This window comes from Anas acuta, chromosome 1, assembly GCF_963932015.1.
Source record: "Anas acuta chromosome 1, bAnaAcu1.1, whole genome shotgun sequence".
Taxonomy (NCBI): Eukaryota; Metazoa; Chordata; class Aves; order Anseriformes; family Anatidae; genus Anas; species Anas acuta.
This window is the reverse complement of record NC_088979.1, coordinates 43,008,275-43,031,342: the sequence shown is the minus strand read 5'-3', so window position 1 is coordinate 43,031,342 and position 23,068 is coordinate 43,008,275.

Here is a 23,068-nt window from a genome sequence, read left to right as displayed (position 1 = left end):
TCCTACACTTCAAAAACATATTTTATGGGGAAAAAAATGCTTTATCAACATCGTTTCTCTCCTTAATTTCATTAATACTTACTTATTTATTTATTTATTTATTTATTTTTGATAAATACTGAACATGTTACTCCTTTGCACACTTTCATTTTCAGAAGAAAAAGGTATAAAAATATTTAAATGCAGGATTTGATTCTATCAATGATTGTGTTCAGAATTTAGCTGTTCCACAGTATTTCTTTTACCTGGAAAAATGTGATATTAGATATTATAATATTGGTATATGTGGGAAGATGATCCTTGCTAAAGATGATTGTGGTGTTAAGGAAGCATATGGTGTGCAATATGTTAGAAACATCTTGATGACAGAAGTATATAAATTGTGAAAAATACACAACTCTAACATACAGATGTTTTATTTTCAGTAAATATTTGTCACCTTCAAGATTTGGATTCTGAGGAGGCCTTTTAAAAAGCAATCAGATAAATGAGATTATTTACACCTGTGGTCATTATACACGGTCAGCTCAGTGCTTCCCTTCAGGCAGATCCTTGAGCGGCAGATTACCTAATGCACTAGAAAAAAGAAACCTGTCCTAGATCCATGCCAATCCAAGAGAGACTATTAACTCACACCTTGCAACATAGGAACACTAGGAACACTATCTTTACTGCTTGCAGTACAAAATAAGCTTTTTTTTTTTTTTTTTTGGGGGGGGGGGGGGGGGGGGGAGTGTGTTTCTGTGGGGGGGTAGGGGGGGTCACACAGGGCAATGTCACAGGCTGCCCAGAGAGGTGGTGGAGTTTCTCTCCTTGGAGATCTTCAAAAGCCATGTAGACATGGTGGTGGGAAACCTGCTCTGGGTGCGTCCTTGTTTGACCAGCGGTTTGGACCAGGTGACCTCCAGAGGTCCCTTGCAATGTCAACCATTTTGTGATTCTGTGAGGACCACTTGGCTGAATGGTGCAGAAATGTGAGAACTATTCACAGCCCATTGAGACCTAATACTCTTCTGACAGGCAAGAGCATTTTCCCTGTATGGATAGTCACATTTCCGTATTCTACCCAGGTTCTAGGAAACCTTATGGAATCAGTGATACATGAACACTCAGTAAATTTTTTTTCTTGAAGCTGGTGCAACATATTTCTGACACCAAAATGGCTCTCTGTGGGTTTAGCCTGAGTCTGGCATGACCTGTAGTAATCTATTGCTAATAAACTTTGCTGAACAAAAAAGTTATGAGCACAGACGCTACAGACTATAACACTGCCCTGCTTGTACCTAATCTGTTTTGGGCATGTGTCTCTGTTAGTCAGTTTGATGTTTTCTTTTATGGTACAACAGTGATGTGGCCTTTGTGACATACCACTGGAGTATAAACAAAGGACTGCCAAAGAAAGAAAGCATGGTTAGGGAAGAAGCCATGAGAAGAAAGAAAAATTCTATATTACTTCAAGGAGACTAGCTCAAAGTTTGTTTAAAAGCAGTAAACAAATTGTTTATGATAACCAGAGTAAAAAGTGTTTGGCTTATAGTCTGTAGTAACATGTGTAATAATTTCTAGTCTCAGGTCTGAAAAAAGTGAACAGTAAGCGCACAAGCCAAAATTGAAGTCAATGGATAAGCTTAAGATCATGGTTCTGTTTTCATCACCAGCTCTTGTCTCTTTGATGAACTGAGCACTAGAGTGGGGATTTTCAATGCTAAACATGAATTGAAAGCCTGAAAGTCCTCACTCGTGTCTTTCAAGCATTTGTTTTTCTATGCTATGTGCTTGAGTGGTAAAAGCAATCTTGGCTAGGAAATGGGTCCATGCCCAAGTTTAGGCCCTAGCTGTCTAGTCACAGTCCTCAATATGTTATTCAAATGAGAATACACTTTTCTAGTCATGCCTTGGACATCTTGCACCCTGAAAGGGGAATCCAAAAGCTACCAGAGTTTTTCTTTCAAAATATGAGAAGCTGCTACTGCCTTGTATTAGACTGGGAAGAAACTCTACACACAGTGGGAAGAAATCACACAGTCTCCTGCAGAAAGCATGAGAAAAGTGTCTCGCATTACTGTTAACTCCCAAACATATGTAGCAGAACAGCTAGGGTGAGTGAAGGTGTAATAAGAAAATTGCCTCTGTCAGAAAATGTGTCAGGAAATGGGTCAGAAGTACCCATATATATAGGTCCTTCATATGAATCCTTTGTATGAGAACTGAGAAGGCAACCAAGCTGCTGACAATATAGTAGGATAAAACTGCACCATGCCATTTTCTTCCTGTTTCTCTCTTGCACTCTGCTTGTGGCACATTGAAAATGAAGGAGCAATCTCTGTAAAAGCATATGCAGTCTGGTTTAAGTTCAGCTCAATGCTCTTTTCACAAAAGCAATGGTAGCCTAAGATGACATTCTCAGTCAAAATGCAATAGACTTTTAAGAATCAAATAAAAAAATTGGTTGCTCCTACTTATTGCAAATGATTGACATGCCTCACTACTTTGCTAAATAACTGCTGCAACAGATACAAATCCGAAAAGCTTAAAAAAAAAAAATGGTGTTGCAGCATGCAGCATAAGGACTAAGTAACACATGGCTTGTGGGTTCAGAAAAATACTTCGTGACATATCTTCCAGAGTCTTCCCATGAAAACTAATTGAAGCTAGCTTGGCTATAAAGATTTTAAATTGAAAAATAGTGTGGGTTATGGTGGACAAAGGACAATGACAAACAGAAATTCATTACATAGAAGGAGTTGTCCAGTGGGATCTCTGGGGATTATTCTTACATCCCGCTTTTACTAACATCTCCTTTAGTAGTACGGAAGAAAGAATGATGAAGATTTTAAAGATGTTAGTGTGTGGTACTTCAAATTATAGATTACGATATTTCAAGTATATAGGGAAGTGAAAGACTAAAGAAAGCTCTAGAGAGATGATAGATAAAACATTAATAAGATAAGGAAGTAATAATGAAATCCTTTCACATACTGCTGGAGGAATCAGGCAGCATGAGAGAAAATAGAATTCGTGTCCTGGTTTGGGCTGGAGTAGAGCTCATTTTCTTTGTAGTAATTGGTATGATGCTGTGTTTTGGATTGAGGATGAGAACAACGCTGATAACACACCGATGTTTTAGCTGTCTCAGAGCAGTGCTTGCACAGAGCCAAGGATTTTCCAGCTTCTTAAATTGCCCTGCCAGTGAGGAGGCTGGGAGTGCACCAGGAGCTGGGACAAGACAGCTAGCCCAAACTGGCCAAAGGGATGTCCCATACCACATGGTGGCATGCTCAGCAATAAAACTGTAGGGAGCTGGCTGGGGGGGCTGTTGTTGTGAGGGCATTGGCTGGACATCAGTTGACTGGTGGCAGGGAACTATGCTTTGCACCACTTCTTTTTTAATATTTTGACTTTTTTTTTTTTTTTTCCTTTAAAATTAGTTAAAGACTCTATGTGTTAATCCTGCTATACTTCTACAAAGAAATTGGGAATATTAGTGTGACAAAATTACTACAAGATGTTAAAGGTCACAGTACAAAATCACTCTGGATCAAGTATGTTATAACCCTTGAGTTGCTATCAAGGGTTGCTATCACTACCTTTTCGTGTTCCTAAGTAGTGTCAAGACCATGATAACTAGTGAAGACAAGGGTGTTGGATGATCTGTTGATGTTGGTCTGTGAACGATCTTTACCCTAGCATCTGATGCTGCCTTATTTAAGCTACTGCTTTCATTCAGTACAGCTGAAATGCTGGAAGGAACAACTGGAGCAATAACAAAAATTTCAAGCCCAGAAAACAAAAACAAACAAGAAAAAACTTTTTCATGGTGTTCTTAGATGAGCCACCTGAACTTTTTGTCCATTATTCAGTCAGCCCAATTGCAGTGCAGGCAATGTAGTATAAATGTGTAGTAGCACGAGAAGTGTGGTATAAAAGAAAAAACAAACATAGCATGCATAGATGAGGGAGTGTGCTGGTACACAAAACTGCAGCAAATAAACTCATTTTTATTCACACTACTGTAGTGCATCTCTGAAATGAACTGTCACAATTATTCTTGATGAGGATATGATGCATACAGTGCAAATTATAAACAAGCCCCAAACAACTAAAATGCAACCCATGCATTGCAACAGAAGGAAATAATATTGATAAAATTACTCTCATTGAATTTATTCTAACATTTTCCATGTAATGACAAATTAATCAAACAAGTTATATTTAATTTAATTTTATGGTTGTTTTCTTTTTGAAATCAGTACTGAATAAGATAGCTCTTGACTAAGTTCCTTATTCATAGATGTGTAGTTGAATGTTCCCGGTGAGCAAACAGTTTACGAATGTAAAGGAAAATATTTGTGTACCATATGTCAATATTTTAACAGTAGGAGATTTTTTCTTTGGTTGAATGGTACATAATATACTGTTATATCTGGAAGTCTGTCCAGTCCAGTAAAAGACTGTGGTTCTTTTTATGTCTTCATTAACAGCATTTAAAATATTTGATTGAAAGCATTTTTGTTAACTTTGCATTATTTTACAATAATGGGGCTAAGGCATAAAGTTCTCCACAATAATGTAAGCAATATAGCTTAATTATTAGTTATGCTAGAACAGCTACAACAAGTGCTGTAAAGAAAAGGAAAAGTGAAGGAAATTGTATAACACTGCAGCAGTTATTTTGGAGTCCAGATACATGCAATTGGCAGAGTAAAATAAGTAGGTTCAGTGTTATCTTATCTTGGTTCAAAATGAAAAGCTTTAATCTGAAATGTTATCATTTCCTCTCTTTTCACAAGCAGTAATTCCCTCATAAAAATTTAAAAGAAATGATAACAAGCAACTAGAAAGGGATGCTGGTATTCCTGAGGGTGGCTAGCACACTAACACTGGGAAAGGGATTGGGAATCTTAGCCTAGTGCTTCTCTGTGAATCATTTTCATACAAATTCTCCTTCCCTTGCTCCAGCATTTGCTGCAAGGTAAACAGAGACAGAATTCTGTGGAGAAATATTAAATCATTTTGTGATGAGTGTGGTACTGTGCCACAGGGCTCATGCATTTCTACTAACAGCCTCAGGTTTGTTCAGTGCACCCATTTTTCACTTTATTTAATGATCTCAAGGCTGCACAAAGACAAATCAAGACACTTATACATGCCTATTATGTCAATTCCACATTGCCATGACCTCTGCTCCTGATTAATGTGACAGTAGATGTGCTTCTCATCCCCATATTTTCTGAAGGGAAGGGGAGATACAGTAATATCCATGCCCATCTATACCAGAAAGCTTGTCACAGCTCCTTCTTTCTCCTTTTTTTTTTTTTTTTTCATCATCTGCTTTGCGGAGGCTGCAGCTTCCCTTTTGAAACAGTAGGAAATGTTCTTGCTTCTCCCCTTGGTGCAGTAGAAGAGGCTCAGCCTGCCCTCCCAAGTGGTGGCAAAGCAGTCTCTCAGGCAAAGATGGGCCACAGTGAATAGCAACCACATTATTCTGCTTTGGTGGCACCAGGCAACATCCTTCTTGACTTACACCTGCTGTTCTTTTGTCTCTTGTTGACAGAGAGGTACAAATCTGGGTCCTCATGACAGCTATGCATGGTTCTGGCTTTCAGATTTTTCTTCTTGGAGCACAAGGTTGGGTACAATTTCTTTTCTAAGGAAAATTAGGCTGCTGGTACACTATCTGTCCACCTGAGCCCAGTGTCCCACTCCCAGCAATCCATACTTCCTTTCCCAGGCACATTCTGTCTCAGCTCTGAAACAAATTTTCTGGCTACGTCTACATTCCTTCTACTAACTGAATGGGTACAACTAGCTTATGATTGATGTAAGCCTGGCATGGTCTTACCACTGCTCACAGAGCCCATGTTGACACTCCTTCAATCTCTAGCTACAAAAAATATATATATATATATATAGAGAGAGAGAGAGAGAGAGAAAGTGGAGCTGTTTTACTCCAGGTAACCCTTTTCTGACACCATGTTGAGTGTAAAGTCTGGGCCGTGGTGTTTGTGGTAAAATCTGGGCCGTGGTGTTTGTGGTATCTGTGGTACAGAGGAAACAAGAAACTTTACTAACACTTGCAAAAGCATGTCCTAGTGCTGGGAAGACATAGTGAACCTGAAACTCTCTCCCTGCATGCTACAATGAGGCAAGTATTCAGGAGTTAGTAATTTCAACATGCAACCCCAGAGATCAGGACAAAATTGCAATAATTTAATTTCTTACGTCTCTTCCCAGAACTTTTGTATTGAGAGGAGCAGTAGAAACATACTCTACAGTCTATTCACTACCCAACAGCAGCAACATAGAATCATAGAATCATAGAATATCTTGAGTTGGAAGGGACCCTTAAGGATCATCAAGTCCAACTCTTGACACCGCACAGGTCTACCCAAAAGTTCAGACCATGTGACTAAGTGCACAGTCCAATCTCTTCTTAAATTCAGACAGGCTCGGTGCAGTGGCCACTTCCCTGGGGAGCCTGTTCCAGTGTGCAACCACCCTCTCTGTGAAGAACCCCCTCCTGATGTCAAGCCTAAATTTCCCCTGCCTCAGCTTAACCCCATTATATTTTATTTATTTATTTATTTTTCATGCAGAGTACGCATCTAGAACAGTAAGATTTGGTCAGCTTCATAGAACCATAGAATGGTTTGGGTTGGAAGGGACCTTAAAAATGGCCTAGTTCCTGGGTTTATTTCCAGCAGGACATGTCAAAGTTAGCCTTTTGCATTGAGAGGTTCAACATCTGTTTTGGTTGTTCCACAGCTGAAGGACAGGAAAACCTGACATGTTGGTGTCAGCATCTCTCCTCCTGAATGGGGCACAGAGGTAGAGAGTGATGCCCTCAGGCAACAGGAATGCTCTGTGATTCTCTCTCTCTATTTTTATTTATTTATTTATTTATTTAAAATAATGTTTTCAAAGTCCAAAGATCTAAATGACTATTAAGCAACCTCCTGAAATTCTACTTACATGCTGGTATTCTAACCAAAGGTTTTTGTTGTTGTTGTTTTTCTGTTTGTTTGTTTGTTGGTTGGTTGGTTGTTTTTGATTGTTTTTGCTTGTTTGTTTGTTTGGTTTTGGGTTTGGTTTGGTTTGGTTTGGTTTGGTTTGGTTTGGTTTGGTTTGGTTTGGTTTGGCTTGGTTTCATTTTATTTCATTTTTTTTTTTGGTTGTTGTTTTGTTTTAAATGTGCTATGGTATATAAAAAGGTGGCTGAATAAAAATAAAAGCAAACCAAAGTCCTGGTGTTCAGCTAACTCTCCCAATAATATTATTTTCAGAAATTTATGTAGTATCTTCCTTTGGTTTTATAGCTATTTGCTACTTGAATATAATTAATGAATTGAAACCAGGACGAGAGTCAATTCATTAATTTAATTACTAATGTAAAGAATGTATATTTTATTGTAGAGGGAGGAAGGGAAAGTAATCCTTTCCAAAATCTTGAAATCTTATGCTGGATTTACAAAAAATTCCAGCTGTGACAGTCTGAGACTATATAGCCCAAAGCTAGTGCCTGTCATTGTATGATATGTGAGCATAACAAAGACTCCAGCTGGCTGCTATCAGGGCTAATAGAGGCATTTTGGCTCATCTACCTGGTAGAGCATTTGTCAGGATGTCACTTGTCTGTCCTTACCTTGAAGCCTGTTTGGTTCTTTTATTTCCCAATGTCTTCATTTTCTTACATTGAATTATACCAAATGTCTATTCAAATTGACTGCCCTAAAATCTTGTTAAGATCTATGAAGAATTAACTCAGGGACAGTGGAAGGGACAGCATTTTTCTCCCTCCTACATGCATTCTCCCAACGGCTGGGGGCTAATAAGATTCAGAAGTACAAGATATTAGATTTTTATTAGCTGGTGGCAGTGAGATGGAAACTCGATGTTAGTGGGTGTACAGCATGTCTCTGCTGACTCACTAATGTTCTAAACTATTATGTCAGCTTTCAAATTTACTTTGTGAACATTTATGCTAAGAAGAGCACTCCATCTTAAAATGCTTTAAGAAATCTGTTTTTAATGGTATGTGTAGCTACAAAAGGCATTGTTGTATTGTCTTGTTAAATAAATGAATATTTCTTTTCCTGAGATATCTGTAAATGTAATCAACTTTACAGTGCTGACACCAACAGATTAGCATCAGCTATCAGGATGTTTATAATATCATGAAGATCATTGGAGAATACTTACCTCTCTGCTACATGTTTATGTGTTGTTGAGCCATACCACTTCTAAACCAACATTAGAGTGGACTGTGCTGAAAATGGAGATGCTCTGTCACTTTTCAGCATCTCTGTGAGAAGTTGTGAGATAGTCTCAGAATTCTCTTAAAGCATGCCAAGAGTTGCTCTCATTACAGATGATTAAAGCACTGCACACAGGATTGAGTATGTCCTTTTTCCCTACTGCACCTACTTGTGAATGCCAGAAGAGGAACACTTTGTTACAGAAAACCCCAGATCATTCCATTAGGGCGTTTACCCATGTCTTTTCAGCACTACCATGCTGAAAACTAGGCTGAAACTAGGAAGCTGAACTGAGATTGTACGTTGAGGGTGTTGATTTGAAGTGCAATCAACTTTAAATTTAGCTGCTAATAGGCCTTGCAATGCAGCTATATAATGGGACTCAAATCAAACTGACACTTGCAAAGAAAATAGGGTGATTCCACTCCAAATATGGTGAGGGGAAACCAAAATAAAATACAAAGGGAATCTGATATGAATAGATGTATTCATAGAATACATAGAATGAGTGGGAATGACAGGTAAGAGTATAATGGGATAATACATGAACTGTCTTTTTAATGAGAACACTTCCCAAGACAGCCTATTCTTCTCTTGACTTTCTCAATTACATTCAGAATAACTATCTTCTTGTAAACAGATAATTGCAGGGATCAATATTGCAGCTGTTCACGTGGCATTGTACTGAAGATACTCATTTTTAAAAGTCAGAAATAAGCAGAGAATCACTTAATAAATCAGACATTTTTCCTAAGATAGAAAAGCTGAGAAATCCTTCTTAGATTGCTAAATGCTTGAAAATTACAGAATAGAACTCAGGAAACTATCTGTCATTTAGGAACTCCAGTGAAACAAGAGAGGTCTTGAAGGTACCAGAACAAGAAGAGGATTGCTGTGAGAATAGTTAACAAAGAAACCAGGAGAGTCCAGTATGGAAGCTGTAAAATTTTAAACATTATTTGATTGTATAGCTCTCTTCAGAAACCTACATCATCATGAGCAGAAAGGGGTAATATTTTCAGTGATAATTTTGTGTGGAAACATTAGGTACTGTAACATCAACACATTGCTTCCACAAAAGGTCATTTTAGACGTCTACAGTGTAAAAACCTTCATCAGAACTATTTATGTAAACTCCTTTCATAGTAGAGAGAAGCAAGAACTTCTAGGACACAGTCTTTCTGGTCTATGACAGAGGTCCACATTAGAGTGAGATGGACTGTGAGATGTGCTGAGTCATCACAGACTATAAAGAAATCCAGGAGAACCATCTCAGAGATGGGCCCCTAGGTTGCAGCCCTCCAAAGTCAGGTAAGGTGATTCTCACAGTCTGAATTTGGAAAGGAGTAAAGCATGATATGGGTAAATAGCAGTGAGGAAGGTATTTGATTCCAAGATGATGTACTTAAAACACCAGCTCATAGATTTTTCACCTTTCAATTATAGAGCAATCAAAATACTTGAGGGGAGTAGAAGAGCAACTTAATAACTGTTTGACCAAAAAGCATACTTTAAAAAGGGAAAAAAGGCAACAGGGTTGTGGCAACAGGAAATTATTTGTTTATTGTATAAAAAGATATCATCCCCTATTGTATGATCATTAGAGGAATTGTCAGAGAACTTCAGTGTAATCAGAGTTTATAGATCTCCATTGATAAGTTCTGCAAAAGTAAATAAATAAATAAATAAATAAAATAAATTATTCTTGTGTCTTACATCATGTCTGAACAATGAATAAGTGGTTACTATCTTGAATCCCTCTAAATTTAATTAAATGTTGATTGTATAAATCTTAATATGAATGTAATAAATGTTAAATGTACTAGGTAACTTTAAGGATATGGAACAACAACTTCATTTAGATGTAATTGTATAGATAAGATTACTTAAGAGGATAAGTCACTATGATGAAAACCAATGGCAGGCTAATCACAGCAGGAGACAATTTTTCTCATGCTTCACTGGAGAGGCAGACACATTGTGGTAGTCTTTTGCAAACAACGAAGAAAGTGTTTTAGGTCAAATAAAAATACAACAAAGCAGTATGGTCTAATCTATGGTTTTCATTTCCAAGTGCCCTTAAGAAAGGAAAGGGAAGACAGAAAATAGTTTTAACACTTTTTCTCTTATTTTGGAACGCATGAATTTTTGGGCCCAGCTTTCTGAACTCAGTGTGTCTTGCAGGAATGTGAATGACTTCTTGAGCAATTTTCATCATTATAGTACACAAACTCTTTGTAAACTAAATTCCTGGCCTGTACTTTGATAATATACATTTCTAGGTAATGGAATCACAGTCCTGTCAAAAATCAGAAATGAGGGATCTACAGGGAAACAGAGTTCAACATCAGGGTCTTCTCACACACAGTTCCCCAAACTACTCCTTGAGATAATGAAGCTTGGATTTGGATCAGTATTCAACTATAACGACAACATTCTGACAACAAAAATATTACAAAGAAAGATGCATATAGAAGGCAGGTGAGATATGAGACAGTCAATAAAGCTACACTGTGAGTTAATTTAAACTGCAGTCACTTTGAATATGTATTACATGAGTTTTCAAGACAGCGTGCTTTGTCAGTTAAATCTTCCACAGTCAAAATGGGAGAGCTATTTTTGGCCAAAAATGTTCAGCTAATTGCATGAGGATTAGTCGAAGCCAAGGGAAATTTTACATTGCCTTTTGTTTATTTCTAAGCCAATGAAACATAACAATGACTTGTGTTGTTTATTTAAGAAGGGTTTCTTGGCCACATGATTGTCTCTGGTATGAGCCAGGGGAATGCTTTCTTCATTTTTCTGACCCTACACCCTCAGTTGCCTCCTTGATTTTCTGCTTAAATCCTAAATCTCCTCTTTGATTAGATTCAGAACCATGAAAATTCTGCAGAATACCGCAGGACCCATGTAAGTGACATGTAACTGTTTTTAAAAGCAATGCACTTGTGTTCAACCTGGAATCTGCATTGACACCTCTTTTAGAATTGGCTCAGCCTGTATATTCCATTGTTTCTTTGCACAACAGTCAGCTATCATCGGATTGCTATTGATTTTCTAGGACTTTAAATTAATCCTGCAAGACAACTTCAATCAAATTAACATCAATAATTTTTAAATTGCAATTCAGTTAACAGTACAGCAATTTGTGATAGAGGGAAGAAAATTGTACATGGTTTAGGCTATTTTTAAAGGCCTTATTAAAAATCATGTCCAAGTTTCTATGCAACCCCTCACCTGAAAAACAGATAAAGACTTAGAAAAATGCTGGGAATGATGAAAAGATAAATGATTGCCTGTTGTGTAACTTCAGTGAGTTCAACAAGAAAAGCCAGTCAGTGTATATGGACTAAGTACAAAACATAACTGGAGTTGCATATGGTTCTAGTATAAACAGAGAGAATTCTCTACCTGCTAGTTCAGTGAGTGCTGAACTGATAGGGTAGGTTCTGCTGACTCACTTTTGTTAGTGCTGACTTTATTTGGTTGGAGGGGAGATTTTCAAAGACAACCAAGGCCTAAAATAGTTAGAGGTTTGGCAAACACCATGGAACAAGCAATGCTGTGGCAGAAACTTGAGTTGCTGGTTTCCGGTATAGTGTTTCAAATATATCAGTTACCTAGATACACATCTATGATGGAGCTCCATCTGTTTGCACCTTTGGTTTGTGCCTATTTAAAATTATTAAAGGAATATAACATTTGGTATTTCAGGTAGTGCTACCTACAAGGAAGATACTTTAACAGACTAAACTCCCCTAATACATGCTTGAATGTTCCTTTTCTCTCTGTTTTAACAGTTGAGATTCTGTCTTGGTGTAGGAACCATGTGAAAACGCTATGCCTCTTAAATCACTCATAGACCTCCAAGGCAGAAATAACTTCAACATGAATGTGGAAAGAGGTCTATGCAGCTGTGTGGCTGCATTTGCTTTATGTGGTATAACCTGCAGAGGATGCACTGAATTTGCTAGTGTTAAGGACCACTCCAGGTTCCTTCCATGCTGGCATGCATCTGTTTTGCAACCTTTTCCTCAGGTCAACTCACACCTGGCAGAATAAAACAGACTCACTAAAATGCATGTAAGCCTGTGTGCTTTGGTGATGTTTCCAAATATAAGCTGTGTTACCACTCATCACAACCAAAACAGCTCTTCATTAAGAGCAGTATAGGACTTGTCAAAAGTATTTACAAAGTCTCATATTGCCAAGCGACGTTAACATCTTCCGTCAATGCACTAGTTTTCCAGCTGCTGTAAATGGGAGTTGCTTCTCAGCATTTTAGTAGATATGTATTGATTTACACTGATTGTGGATCTGGCTCAACACATCTACCTGTTACAGTGCTAACGATATTTCATGAATAAAAATGTTGGCTGGCAATGGATGATGAAATCTGCAGGATTTATATCGGGCTCTTCTCTTCCAGAATGAATTGCAGAAGCTGAACATCTTGTGATTCACATCCTGATCCTCAGAGCTCTCTACCATGACAAGGCTCCCAATGCATAACATTTTGAGAAGCAGATAGTTTGCACAGGGAAGAGTCTACCTTTTCTATGAAATTTTCTTTTAAAATATTAAATTCACTTTTCATCTTTGCAGCACAAAGACAAAAAATCAAGGCTGTTAAACAGCCTTTGTTGCAACAGTCTCTGTAGTGTCTAAGCTCCCTGTAAATTTGCCTGGATTTGAAAGAATGTCTGGGAACGAAGACCTTCATGTTGGCTTTGGTAATGCTCTTGTACAAGCAGCTTGTTTTGGACACATGTCAGAAAGTGAAACCCTATAGCAGCAACTTTAACACCAAATGTGGCTGCTCTTTTAGGAGCTGTTGGGAAGAATTGTGGGCTCTGACAGTTTAATCCTGCAGTTTTCTGAGTATGTCTCCATGTGGCTGAGTGCCATCCTTTCACATAGCATTCAGTGAGAACAGAGGGCGATGGTACTTCCAAGAGATGTAAATACCTTGGAGGATTGGGCGCTAATCTTTAGTCAAGACAAATCACTAATGGAATTTAATGTGAGTTTGGACTGAGTAAAGCCATGGGGTGGGGTAGGGACATATTATTCTAGCTGTGATTTAATAAATACAAGGCCCTAAGCCAGATTATTATTTTTTTTTTAATTTTTTTTTTTTTCCAGTTTATTCTTGTTGCTTTGTTCTTAGGCATCACAGATCAGATTTTAAAATCAATACCTGTTTTCAGCTCTCCTAAGTCTCCCACTTTTTGGTACTGTGCTAAGAGTTATGTCTGAGAAAAACTGTGCCACTCACTTTACTGAGATCACTAGACATCTAATACTAATGTTGTCAGTGAGAACATCTTAGTGTAGAAAGATGCATGAGTGACAAGAATATATCACAATTATTTTGTGAGAATGAAAGAAGGAGATGGGGACATTCTTGAAAATTTTGAAGGTGACAAAATGTTCATCTACTGACTTGCAGAAAAGACTGGAATGTAGTGAAGCCTCCAGCAGCATACTCTGGTAGTTATATTGGGTTTTAGGGTTGAAGAGCAGATGACATATGAGTTATATTTACTTTGAAATACACATAGAATAAAAGCTGAGAATGTTATTTTCTACTTGTTGTTTTCTCTCTGCTTTGTGGGCTGGCACTGCATTGCAGACTGAAACATCTGGTGTTTGTTTTGTAGCATGTATGGGGGGAAAAAAAAAGAAAAAAGAAAAAAAAAAGAAAAAAAAAAAAGCAAAGACAGAGTATTAGTATAATCCAGGGGTATCATTCAGAGGATTGGGTAATGTTTCCCAATCCTTTCTTTCCAGTCACTGCAGAAGTATCTATTATTACCAGCCTAAGACAGATCTCAACAGCCATGAGCAGCAGCATCCAGCCTCCAAAAGCCCTTGCAGAGGTATGTAAATCACAGACGTCTACTTCACATAATCCTCCCTAATTCATTCTGAATAGCAGATCCCTGAAAAAGCATCAGGAATGAGGTTTTAGTAGATGCCTAAGAACCAGTATGCATCTGCAAAGATGACAGCAAATCTATAAGCAATGGATAATGCAGACTTCAGTTCAAAATGTGGCCTGGACTTCAGTTCAACCTATGGCCTGAAGCCATAGGTTGGTCATTTTTCAGGGCAACTGGACAGTTTTTGGAAAGCCTATGAGCTGGGGCTGCCAAATATGCAGGAAAACAGTTCTGATGCAGGCTGAGGTCAGTCACACCAGAGCAGGACAGCCTTATGTGACACGTTTCAGACTGTACAGTTGACCCATGCCTCTTCTGAGCAATTTTATGTTCCTCTCACAGTATGTGACTTGCATCACACACTGCACACGCAACACAGGCTTGTTCAGGACCACTTTTCTCTCCAGGAAGGTACAGACCTCCAATGGGCTTTGTTTTCAGGACCTCTATATACTTAAGAAAGCCTGGCATCCTGCCTCACATGGATATACAAGAGGGTCAGTTTCCTAATTCCATTTTCCCTCCCAAATCTCAGTGGATTTCTTTATTTACGCCTCCGATGCTTCTCAAAACTCAAAATAGAAAAGGTGAATGTAGGCTAAGAGATTAAAATGTCTTAATACACATGAAAGTTACCATGGGTTGGGAATCTCAGCAATCATAATTATTACAGAAATATAAGCAAAAGATTGACTTAGTGCAGTGCAAAATGGTACCCAGGAGCAGTTTGGGGGTACATTGCACCATTACTATAATTTTCTTCCCACAGTCTTCTAATCCAGCCATCTCACTGGTGTCTTTAAGTACTCAGTGGGCTAGCAGGATAACTAAAGGTAGCTTAGGAGATATGAATTATTGCTGCAAAACAATTGGTTGGCTCAGGAGATTACAACCTCTCAGGAATCACTTATCCAGAAGAAATTGGCTGCTGATTAATAACAGTATATGATTCTTGATATTTATAATTTTATATTTATAAAACATGCAAAAATATTATCCATGTTATCAACCATTTATTTCACCTGAAAGAACAGAATGATTTTCAAATTACAAATGCATGAGCAATAAGATTTTATTAAAGAACATACCTTCCATCAATATTCAGTAAAAAAAAAAAAAAAAGTTTCATAAATTTTAGATTAAACAAGCAAACAAGCAAACAAAAACTAAACCAAAGAAACAAACATCACAACAACAAAATCAGAAAGGGAATGTTTACCTAGACATGTAAGTTTGGAGCAAGACTGTGACTGCAGCAAAGATCCATGAAAGTACAAATTTTCAATAAAAAGATTGAAACTGCTTTGCTTACAGTTTCTATAAAAGACTAGTTTGAGGCTGGATGTTAAACAAGGGTCATCAAGGTTAAGATTTAAGATAACTTTAGACATATAAAAGTTCACTATCTAGGACTTAAACCAGTTGAACACACATAGTTATCTACTACCTTCTAAAATGTTCGAGTATCCAGACATGTGCATGAGCTGGCAGATACGGCACAGGACCCAAAATAAAACCACTCTAATGTAAGTGGCAGATGGAGAACAGGTAGGATACCTCGGACATCTCAAATCACACTAGACGCCCATGTATGAGTAACTGAATTGAACCCTCACAAAGTTATAATTACTAAAATGTGGACTGAAGAACTCTAATAGGGGAGAGGACTGGAGCAATTTATTTTGTCAGTCACTATTTTTTTATTTATATTCTTGCTGTCAGTTTACCAATGCACTGCAACTGCCACAGATATACAAACTGCAGATGAGATTCAGCACCTGAGCTGCCTAAATAAAGGTGATAATGCATGAAATGATACATATCTAAGTTTATTCCAGAGTCAGTGGAGAGCTATTCAGTTGCCTAAGCACAGACATCAGTTTTAATTTTTGGTCCTGTAGGATATTCAGCCTAGCCTGCAGGTCTCCCAGGGTTGTCAGGATATCTGCATGAGGTTAGTGAGTTTGATGTATTGCTGACAAGTGACCTGCACCTTTCTGAAGTGTCTTTTAAAAAATTGGCAGGCTACCCTGAGGTGTTTAAAGTGACTTATGATGCTTTGTTTAGTCACCTGTTTCTCTGATATCTCACCTGGCTTCCAGCTGCTCCTTCAGAAAGATAGAAAGTCTTCAGAATGTCTTTCCTATCATATCTGCCAGCCTCATAAGTATGTCTTGAACACTAATGTTGCACCAGATGGCTATGTTTGAGCAACTGAAACAAACTGCAGATATTGCTGACTCTAAAGGGAACTTAAACAACTAAGTCATGTGTAAACACCTACACTGAAATGCCTAAATAGAGCTGTCTGCAATCTGCTGCTTACTCCTACTCAGCAGGTTTGGTGAGTTGCCCACACATTTGAGAAGTCTAAAGGTACCTGACTCTGCACAGGATTAGTAGGTAGGACAAAGGACCCATGGAAGAACCATGTCTTTCTGCAGAGGCAGCTGTAAAACAGAAGGACACCCAGGCACTAACTGCTGTATTTGGTTCAGTTCAACCCTGAATGTACTCTCTATGAATAGATAACAGTTACCAATATTGCAAACAACATTATCTGGTATTTTGTTCATTTTAAATGATCTGACAACAGCATTGCAACAGTTAATGTGTCTGCATCATTTCCAAAAGCTAAAAAAGATGGAGTAAACAGAAGTCCTGGGCTCCCCCATAGAAGTCTGCTGGAGTGCTAGAAAAGAGAGAGCCCTCAGGCACAGATTTGTTTACATCTGAAGTACACCAGATGTTGTGGATATATCTTTTCATTATAGCTCTTCACTTGTCCCAAATTAGTTAAATCAAGACCTTTCTTATATTGGGTGAAAAGTATGTTTGTTAGGAAAGAAGTTAAAACACTGCCATGCAACTTTTTTAATAAGTAAAAAAATCAGTCAACAGAGTAAAAAATTGGTTAACACTGAAGGAGCAGGTCATTCAAAATTTTGTCAATAAGTAACTGAAGATGTTTTGTGTCAGAGAATCTCATTATTGCATACAGGAATGTGACTCCATGCTACACACTTCAGTTCATGAGAAATACTGGTGACAAGTCTACATATCTGTGTAAGTGAGAAATCTGGGTTTACTCTTTAATTAATTAATTAATTAATTTTGTACTGGATTTGACTTTAATGATAACAAATGTAAAATAGCCAGATTCTAAGCAAAAAGCATATTGACTTGGCAGGAATATTCATCATTCAGAAATTGGCTGTCTCAAAAGTGGCTATGGGTACAGTACTGTTTGCAAGTTATGATAATCCTGGACAGATAAATCTCACACACACAGTTTTGTGCACATACAAAAATGGCCTTACACATATGTATGTTGAGTGTTGCTGAACTTCGTATACGGGGCACTAAATCAACCTGTGTATGCATAGTAGGCTCAGCATGTCAGGATTAGTGGACATGGCAGATCTGTGGCATAGCACGTGCACAGTATACATGACATCTCCTGCAGAGTTCCTATTGCATATGTACTATTTATGAGATACTCTGTATGATTTATGGGATACCTGCTTAGTCACTATTTTTTTCCAGCAGTCCAGATTGCTTGCTATCCTGGAAAAGCAGCTGGCAGCTGCAAAATTATAGTGAAAGAAGATTCCTACACATTTTTCTTCTCCTTTATTGTATAGGGATGTTTCATGAATGGGATATGAATGATTCTTGGGACGTGAACTCAACAGCCTTATTTATGAACAAAGAACACTTTATATGTTTACCTACTACATGCATCTTAGCATCTGCAATATAAAAAAAAGAATGAAAGCTAGATGTGCTCCCCATGGTGCTTCATGAGCTTTTCCTCAAAATTAGGCTTGATAGATATGGATGTATTTACAGCAAATCACAGACAGATACAGATACTGTCTTTGAAAAATATGCATTCTTTTGTATCCAAATTGTAATGTTATTGAACATAAGAATGATATAATTTAACTTCATATCTAAACTGATATGAATTGGTGGGAATAGAAAATCTGTTTTAACTGAAACTAGTCAAGAGTAAAATACTTCAGCTTCCTTACATTAGAATTCAACAGGAACTCTAGCTAGTCAGCTGTAATAACCATGTCTTTTATTTTGCTTTTACAAAAATGTTGGCGTTGCATTAATTTGTAATAGTTTACACTCTTCCAGATGCGTGTAAAGATCTGTATTTTCCTATTCTTTTTAAACCTTACATAATGATATTTGAGTGTCCTGCATGTTTTTGACTTTGGTACTGCACTGAAATCTGTCTCTCTCAGCAGTGTTTTGCATCTGTAGTAGTTACACCTGAGTATCTGCAGTGTTCCAGATCTATCAGTATGGTAGAAGCCTGAGGTGGAACAAAAAGGCCCTGCATACACTGACTAGGCAACAGCAGCAAATCACAAACAGGCTGTTTTTCTCTCTCTTTGACTGTTTCTAGTTCTTCTCTGTAATGTAACAGCTGCATTCAGCATGGTAAATTTGAATACAACTTGATGTATACAGGAAAGCCAGTTCTGATAAAAGTGTGGAGCTCTTGCAGCTTGAAATTAAATCCAAGATTCCAGACTGTATAACTAAAGGAAATTTACTTGAATCTATATGTCAGGCCTCCTGTGAACCAATTCTCCTAAAATAATGGTGATGTTCCATCTGAGTATTACCTAGTCCACATTAGCCATCTAGATTCCCTATAGTATCCAAACGTGAAGGGATGTGGTATGGAAAGCCAAAGCCTGTCTGAGTTGAATTTGCTGAAAAACATGAAGGGCAACATGAAAGGTTTCTGGAGGTACTTCAGCAGCAAAAGGGAAAACATGGGACTGCTGCTGAATGTCTCAGGGTGACAATCTACTGACAAAAGACATGGAAAAGACTGAGGTATCCAATGCCTTGTTTGCCTCAGTCTCTATTGTCAACACTGACTTTCATTAGTTTCAGGTCCTTGAGACCAGAGCCAAAGTCTGGAGCAAGGAAGACTTACCCTCAGTGGAGGAGGATCAGGTTAGGGAACACTAAAATCAACTAGACATACACGAGGGAAGTCATAGGAGGCAACCATAAGTGCTAAGGGAGCTGGCTGATGTCATTGTCAGTCTCTATTATTTTGGAAAGGTCGCGGCAATCAGGATGGCTTCCTAAGGACTGGAGGAAAGCCAATTAAATCCAAAAAATGAGAGTTTGGGGAACTGAGCCTCATCTTGACTCCTGGGAAAGTGATGGAGTAAGAAATCCTAGAAACCATTTTGAAATACATGAAAGATGGGAAAGATATTGGGAGTAGTCAGCATAAGTTTATGAAGAGGAAATCATGCTTGACCAATCTGGTTGCATTCTTTGATGAGATGACTGGCATGGTGGTTGAGGGGAGAACAAGGGATGCTGTTCATCCTGAGTTAGTAACACTTTCAAGACCATCTCCCATGAAATCTTTATAGACAAACTGAAGAAGTACAGGTTAGATAAATGGGCAGTTATGTTGACTGAAAACATAGTGCTGAGCAGTGCTGAGCTCGAAGGGTAATGATCAGAGGAAAAAATTCCAGCTAGAAGCCAGTGACTAGTGGAACACCCCAGGGTCAGTAATGGGTCCAGTCCTGATTAATATCTTCATTAATGACATAGGTTATAGGGCAGAGTAGACTTTCAACAAGTTTGCAGACAACACAAGACTTGGAAGAGTGGCTGATACACCAAATAGTTGCATTGTCATTCATAGGTACTTTTACAGAAATGGGCTGAAAATTTTCCATTTGTTGAATGGAGTTCAACAAAAGGAAAAGCAAAATTCTACATCTTGGGAGTAGTGGATATTATGGATTTCTACATGACAGGGACCAACTGCTGGAAAACAGTTTTGCAGTAAAAAATATAGCGTTCAATAAGCTGAATGCAAGCCAGCAATGTGCCCAGGGACATTGTTGTTATTTGGCCCCACTAGACAGCTGAGCACCACACAGCCACTCACTCTTCCCAGGCAAGATGGGGTAGAGAATCAGAAAGGTAAAAGTGTGAGAATGCATTGGTTGAGATAAAGAAAGTTCACTGGATAAAGCAAAAGCCATATACACAAGCAAAATAGAACAAGGAATTAATTTGCTGCTTCCCATCGGCAGTCAGGTGTTCAACCACTTCCAGGAAAGTGGGGCTTGACACACATAACAGTTTCCCAGGAAGATAAACAACACCATATTCCCCCCCCCCCCCTTCCTCTTTCTTTATACCAACTTACCTCAAGTTGTACCAGGGGAGGTTCAAGTTGGAAATTAGGAGACATTTCTTCTCAGAAAGAGTAGTCAGGCATCGGAACGGGGTGCCCAGGGAAGTGGTGGTGTCACTGTCCCTGGGGATGTTTAAGGAAATGTTGGACCTGATGCTTAGAGACATGGTTTAGTGAGTGACATTGGCAGTAGGGTGATGATTGGATCAGATGATCCTGAAGGTCTTTTCCAGTCTTAATGATCCTATGATTCTATGAAACTATGGTACAGACTGAGCTCTATATTCAGGCCACTAACTTTATAAAACTACAATATGGTTTCAGCTCCCACTATAATGAGTGGAGATTTAAGGCTCAGTTTGTTTCACTAAGCAGAAGACATTCAATTCCATAGAGTACCTCCCTTGATCTACAGTTGTCATTTGAGAAAAACAAATGTCTCTTATAGACCATCCCCATGAGGATGCCTGAAGTAACCTGGGTCACCTTAGGCAGCAGTAGGTGCATATGTCACAGAGTCACAGAACCACAGAATGGTTGAGGTTGGAAGAGACCTCTGGAGGTCATCTGGTCCAATCCCCCGGCCAAGCAGGATAACCTAGAGCACATTGAACAGGATGGCATCCAGGCAAGTTCAGAATATCTTCAGTGAAGGAGACTCCACAGCCTCTCTGCACAACCTGTGCCAGTGCTCTGTCATCCTCACAGTAAGAATTGTTTTTTCATATTCATATGGAACTTCTCATATTTCAGTTTGTGCCTGTTGCCTCTTGTCCTGTCACTGTACACTACTGAAAAAAGTCTGGCTCCATCCTCTTGATATCCTCCTATCTATATGCATTGATAAGATCCCCTCTCAATCTTTTCTCTCAGCCCCTCCTCATACAACAGGTGCTCCAGTCCTCTCATCATCTTCATAGCCTTCTGCTAGACTCACTGCAGGAGCTCCATGTCCCTCTTGTATTGGAGCCCAGAACTGGACACAATACTCCAGGTGAGGCCTCAATAGGGCTGAGTAGAGGAGGAGGATCACCTCCCTTGACCTGCTGGCAACATTCTTCTGAATGCACCCCAGGTTACCATTGGCCTTCTTGGCCACAAAGGCACAGTGCTGATCTGTAGTTGACCTGCTGCCTACCAGGACTCTCAGATTGTTTTCCAGCTGCTTTCCAGTAGGTCAGCCCCTGACCTGTACTGGTGCACAGGGCTATTTGTCCCTCGGTGCAGGACCCTGCACTTGCCTTTGTTGAATTTCATAAGGAGTCCTGCAGATGGTTATGGTCTCTATATAATTAAATTTAGGAGAGATTCATCCAGATTTAATTGCATGTATTTGCTGCTTAGAGGTAGACAAGTAACTAGAGGCTTCTAAGGACCTGAAATCCTGTCTGCCTAAATGCAGGTTTCTAAGACACCTACCTGTTTCTCTCCAGTGACTATGCAGAAAATGTAGTCATTCTTCTTTAGGTAGGGTATTAAGTGCCTACATTAAAGTTCACTGGATTCCCTTCCTATGTAGACATATGAAGTAATTGAGATTCTTTAGGGTATGCCATCTGGCATCCAGCTCTCATTGCAGAATGGCACTTCTGTATCTCTGTGACTCTTCTGTATCCTATCTTGTGCCTGCCAGACCCACCTGAACACCCCAGGTATCCTAAAACATTTCAAATGGCACAAAATGGCTTTTAGGCAACTGAATTGATTCCCTACTCTTCTTTTGGTGCTTAATCACAGAGACACTTTAAAACCACATTTTAATCAGAGGCTCATGAACAAAATAAAAGGCATTTTAATGTATATAAGGTATTTTAACAAATTACCTTCTAGACATACAGCAATTGAAGCCATAAGGTGGTTGCTGTAAGTCTATAATGTGATGCTGATGTCTTCTCACTAGATTTTTAGCACGTGCATAAGAGAATGCCATAAAGACACATAAAGACGTATATACATCTAACTATACGTAATGTTGGCATAATACTCCCCATACTCCCCCATTTTTTTTTTATTTTATTTTTTTATCAAACCAAAAATAACACTGAAATCTCATTTCAACAGAAAGACTGGGAAAGCAGACAGCCAAATGTCTCCCACTGTTGTAATGAGCTATAATTTTGTGCACACTTATAGTATTTCCCAGTACGGCATTCTGAAAACATTCCTCCAGGGGGTCTATATCTGAACTGAAATATGATGAGAAATTAAAAGCCAAAGGTAAAACAGCTCTCAACCCTGCTTAGCTATTACAAGAGTATCTAAGTATTATAATATTTTATATAACTTGCTGCGGATGAGGCAGTATCTTAATGCAGCAAAGGTAGAAAGGCAAAAAAGGTGGAAAAAAAGGTAGTTGTAACCTTAATTTACAATTTTGTGCTTTTGTTGGCCAACTAGAACATTGTTTTGGGGACAGGGGAAAAAAGAGCAGTAGGCTACAGCATTAGAACCCAATAAGCAGGGACATTGTGAAATGTAATGGTATTAACACATATATTTCAAAGTTTGCAACTGTTATGACTATTTGTGACCTGTAAATGTTTCCATAGAAAGTATTTTTACAGACAGAGATGGGAAAAGAACCAAAAGACATTTGTGGGGTTATTCTGGTAAAAACTGTAGAGAAGGGCTCCCTGACATGACAATACATATATTCTTTCTAAACA